We start from the raw sequence: 5,714 nt of genomic DNA on the forward strand, positions 1-5,714 counted from the left end.
TGAATAGCATCTTATTGAGGGTTAGGATTTTAACGTATGAATTTTGGGGGCATACAAACGTTCAATCCATAGCACATCCTCAGTCTACTCACAGAGGATTCAGTGTCTAGAGTGACAGAGACATTGATCATGTTCCAGCCCCCTGGCTAAACCAAGGGCAAGAAAAAGCATCTGCCTCTTGGTATTATTTCCCTCTGAGACAAATCCACTAGGGAAAGATGATTCTTGAAAGCAAGTCATGGTGCTCTTAAAGAAGGGGATGGGATGCTCTGCAGCCAACATCAATAAATGTCCAGCCCAGTGATCATTACAAGGTGTTACAAAGAAGAAGGCCTTGAATAATATTGAACCAGGCTACATGTAGGCTGTGGGCTTTATAGTTGTTAATCCTCACAATAATCTTAAAAGGAGAATGATATTATTCCCATCATCCAGACAAGGAGGCAGAACCTCAGACACATTAAGTAACTTGCCAGAATCCACGTGGAAAGTGAAGAAGCTGGCTTCTAAGTTAAAGTCTGTGGGGTTCCAGAGTCCTTACTTGTCCCAATATAACCAGGCTTCCAAGAAGGGCCTCAAGGGAATGGAACCACATTCTTGCTTTGATGGAGTCAAATAAATTAAAAAGAGTTTGTTAAGGGAAAGAGACGGAGACTGAAGAAAAGGATTCACCTGATCTTCTCCCAAGGAAGAATGTGCCTGAGTCATATCTGACTGGCTTGACCCAGAAAGAAGAGGGTAGTCACAGGCAGAAAGGAAGGACAACACAGGCTCACAGAGACGGGCGGTCTCCAGAACTCGAAACTTCCCAAGGGCTTACACCCTGTGTACTGAACATGGTCCGCTTCTGCCACCTAGCCACAGACGGTCTCCTCAGCCAGAGCACAAGAAGCCCAACTGTGATGAAACCCTGTGGGTGGGTATGCAGCGAGGAAAAGCCACATGTGAAGACTTTCCTGGTAGATTTCCAAAATGACCAATGCCACTGGGTCCCCTTGTCTGTCATGTGCCTTCTTTATATTTATCTGAGATTCCCGGGGAAAGGATAGCCAGCTCCTCCCTTAGATTGGGGGGGGGGGTGCCCTTCCCCACCCTCATCTATACTCTCTGCCCCACTAAAGAACTTTTCTATAATCCCATCTTCACCCTATTCAGCATTTTCCAAATATTATTCTTCATTTTCTAATTGTGTCTTTTCTAGTTCGTTTGGAAATGAAATCTGGTTTCACCTGAAGGTTGAGAGCTAATATGAAGCCTATTCCTGTCCTTGGGCTAATACCTTTATGATGTCGTGACACTAACTGGCTAGGATTGACTTAGCTTTTTTTTTGGCCAGAAGGCATAACATCTCTACCAACAAGAAACTAGCATAGGCTGGATTAAAGTCAGCATGAGAAAGAGTACCTGAAGATAAGAAAATAAATGAAGGCCCACCATGTTTCTAAGTACATAGTAAATAGTCAAATATGTGCAGAGGAGACGAATAAACATATCTGTGTAAGGCTTTCAAAAGGATCAGGATGACAGGTCTCACAAAAAAAGCATTTCCAGGCTTTTGTATTTTACAGACCAATATTTTTGTGTTTTAGTTTTTAATTTGGGGAGGGGAAATCAACATAGGATTATTATCTTTTTACTTTACCAAGTAGACGTTTTAATAAAGCTATCATTGCTTTACCATCCTTTCATAAGATAATAGGCCTGTTAACACAAGCAAAGTAAGAAGTATATGATCACAGAATAAAGAACAGTCTTTCCAGTGAAAAAATCATTGGCACACTGGATACAGGTCTTTGTTTTATACTATGTAGTCCCTCTCTGGCTAGTTTAAGCACAAACAATACATTATGGAGCCCAGATAGATAGTTCACAAATCACTGGAAATGCTGTAGGGATATACTCCAAGTTGAATTTCATATTAACACCCCAAACTATGCATGCAACTTGCCACTAAGGCCAGCTGCTGCCACAGCTGCTGACCACTCTAGCTCCTCAAAATGAGCACCAGCTTCATGCCCTGTTCAACTCCCTCCATTATTCCAAATCTTCCTTCCATATTCCAAATCAAAAGTCCTGCATGAGTCCAGTTGATTGGCTGAACCTAAGCATATCTAGATCCCCATCTGCCAAGAAGTCTGGGAAACGTCGTTTTAGTTTTCAGCCTCTGCAGTACAGGGAGGCACAGGGGCTGGAGAAGGCATGGAGCGAACCAATTCGCCACTGTTGGTGAGCTTGTTGTCAGACCATAGCACTTCTAAACCATGTCATGGTCTAAGCCTGGGTTACAGGATCACATTTGTGTGTATTGGCATGAGAGTCATCCTAAGGAATGTGTGCAGGCATGCTTTACTGAGAAGATTCTGAAGGTCAGTGATCTTACACAGGCACCGTATCAAGGTTCTGACTGGTGTCTGGTGAGGGCCCTCTTCCTGGTTCTCAGACCACCATCTTCTCATTGTGTGTGCCCATGTGATAAAAAGCAGAGAGAAAGGAAGCAAACTCTCCTGTCTCTCTTCTTATAAGGGCGCTAATGCCATTCATGAGGGCTCCACCTTCATGACCTAATTACCTCTTAAAGGCCAACTTCCTAATACCATCTTATTGAGGGTTAGGATTTTATCATATGAATTTTAGGGGTATACAAACATTCAATCCATAGCACATCCTCAGTCTACTCTCTGCCAGAACCTTGATACAGCACCTACTGAGTGCATGGCTATTCTTGAGAAGGGAATTTGCTGCCTGAGGCTACAGCATGACCACACTCTGACTGTAGTAGACGTCTGTCTTATTTGTGGCTTCTCGTCAACTTTTGAGTAGCTTTCCCATATTTGGGGATATTCTCATGTAGTAAGTCCCATTTCCCTGATATTGAAGTCAGAGTTCCAGTCAGATTTCAGAGCTTCCAGGTGTCTTTGCAGCTAGGATTCAGGCATGTGGTCTGAGCTCTCACAACCCAAGGCCAGCACTAGAGATTTGATTTAGAAGTGAGTTGCGTAAAGAGCAGGCAGTGCATGGAGCTTCTGTTTTTACTGGCATGGAAGGCAGAAGAGGCCTGAGCTTTCAGAAGTGGTGGTGAGGGACCAGGCACAGTGGATCACGCCTGTAATCCCAGCACTTTAGGGGAGGCCGAGGTGGGCCGATCATGAGGTCAAGAGAGCGAGACCATCCTGACCAACATGGTGAAACCCCGTCTGTAGTAAAAATACAAAAATTAGCTGGGCGTGGTGCCGCACGCCTGTAATCCCAGCTACTTGGGAGGCTGAGGCAGAAGAATTGCTTGAACCTGGGAGGCGGAGGTTGCAGTGAGCCAAGATCGTGTCATTGCACTCCAGCCTGGCAACAGAGCAAGATTCCGTCTCAAAAAAAAAAAAAAAAAAAAAAGTGGTGGTAAAGTCTGGTTCCTGACTCAGAGATAGCATCAGTGGTGGTAGCAGGAGTGGCTGTAATAAAGTCAAGTTCCTGGTGTCCAGTGCTCAGTAGCAGCAGCCAAAATAATACCAGTTTCCCTCCATGATCTAGTCCTACAGTACAGTTTAGGGCATTGTTCCTGGAAACTTTACCCCAAATCTATTTCTCCGCCCTCCAAATGATTGTTTGTCTTTCAGTTTCCTTTAATAAATCCCATCTGCCTCAACTAGCCAGAGTGAATCCTATTGTCATCAACCAACAACCCACTTGATGTACTAGGTAAGCCAGGAACACTGATGTACCTGAATCTACTGCCTCTACAGCAGGCTGCAGTGTGAGTCATTTCTGCAACACAGAGTATCGGCCTGAACCTCATCTCCCATTACCTTCTTGAGTCAGGTACAAAGAAGGATGGGAGGAAAGTGTCCTTCCTTCTGACTCCCAGCTTCCCAGGAGCTCCTACAAAACAAGAATGCTCTTCTTCATTGGATATGTATCACCAACAATTTGTGCAGGGCTTAGCACAGAGTAGGTATTCAGCAAATGTTTGATGAATTAACAAATAAGTAAATGGTCAAGTACACTGTAAAGTTATACCCAGCTGGATTCCTAACCCAGATCTGTGCTGTCCATTAACAGTACCCACTAGCCACACATGGCCACTCAACAACTGAAATGTGGCTAGTGCAATTGAGGCACTGAATTTTTATTTTATCTCAGTGAACTAAAATTTAAAAACTGATACCTAATTCCATTTTTGGAAAACTTTTGGCTTGTTTAATTTGTGTCTGTAAATGTACGTTTTAGTTATAAATTGTATAAAAGCTGAATACAGATGAAATCTTTCCGATGAAAAATTAGCATACAAATTGAGATGTGCTGTAATTGCAAAGTATACCCCAGATTCCAAATACTTAATATAAAAAAGAATGTAAAATATACTATTAATGTTATGTTGACTACATGTGGAAATAATATTCTAAATATATTAGGTTAAACAAAACTTATTAAAGTTGACTTCACCTGTTTCTATTTACAATTTTCAGTGTGACTACTAGAAAATGTAAAATTATATATGTGGCTTTCATTGAATTTCTGTTAGCACAGATCTGAACATTAGCATAAATATTGCTCAGTGGTCAAAGGGGATGCCGAGGACACATATTTGCTTTGAGCGCTAGAGGCTCCAACCCCACAGACCTAGGCCCAACCTTACCCTTTCATTTCCCCAACCCCTTTCCCCAGACTCCAAATCCAGCAGGAGGAAGTGCAGATGTAGGCCTCTGCAACATGTGAAAGAGCAGAAGTCACAAATGTGGTGTTTTTAGGCAGGTGATTTAGGCAACTCTTTATCAGGGAAAGGGCTGGAAGTAAGGCCACAAGCAGTGATCAATTGTTCTATTTGAAGACAACTAAAAAAGAAAAAAAAAAAAAATCCCCAAGTGAACATTCCTTGGGTGACCAGTGTGCCACCTCTGCATAAGTCTATGAAACCAAAGGCCCTGGGACAGCCTCTAACATGGTAGCTTCATTCCAAGGAAGAGTTTAAAGCCCAAAAGAAGAGCTGTTCTAGTTAGTATGAGTCAGGGCTAAATGTTAAGTCTGCTGATACCCAGTGGGGCACACCATCTCTCAGCATTAGGTGCCAATACATAATATGCCAGCTGCGTTTGATGTGAGAAAGGAAGGGTCTGCCTTACAGGAATCACTCAGCCTGCAACTACCCCAGGATTTCCAAGCCTCCCTTTGCCAGCACTGGAAACCCATTTTGAGAAATTGGAGTTGGGGCCAGAAAGCATTCTATTCTCATCACAGGAATCTCTGTGGCTTCTATTTGCAACTCCAGGAGACGTGAAACTCTTAAAATGATTTTTTCCAGGGTTGGAAGGAACACAATGATGTCTTTGGCGAAACAGTGCCAGGCTACTGCACAGTTCAATCCTGAGCTAAGTGAAGGGGGAAAAGGCTGAGGCACTAATCTGGCGTGACTGGCAGTCCCCAGTGGGGTAAGGAGGACAGATGAGAAGGGTAGCAGAGGACAGGTGGCACTGGGGGAACAGGGAAGGGATGGAAGGGCCTGCTTCTGAAGGCTTGCATCTAACAGAAAAGAAGGGAACCTCCCTGACTTACCATGCGGGACCCAGATAATTTTCATACCGGAAGCACAGTCTACAAAATGCTTCCCTCCAACCCATCCCCATAGGTACAATTTTACCAAATAAAATCATTCATACTCACATCCAAATTTGCCAATCTGAGCAAAATACAGTTAGTAACAAAGAAAGGCAATTTTCATATTTTAT

This window comes from Rhinopithecus roxellana, chromosome 4, assembly GCF_007565055.1.
Source record: "Rhinopithecus roxellana isolate Shanxi Qingling chromosome 4, ASM756505v1, whole genome shotgun sequence".
In the NCBI taxonomy this organism is placed as follows: domain Eukaryota; kingdom Metazoa; phylum Chordata; class Mammalia; order Primates; family Cercopithecidae; genus Rhinopithecus; species Rhinopithecus roxellana.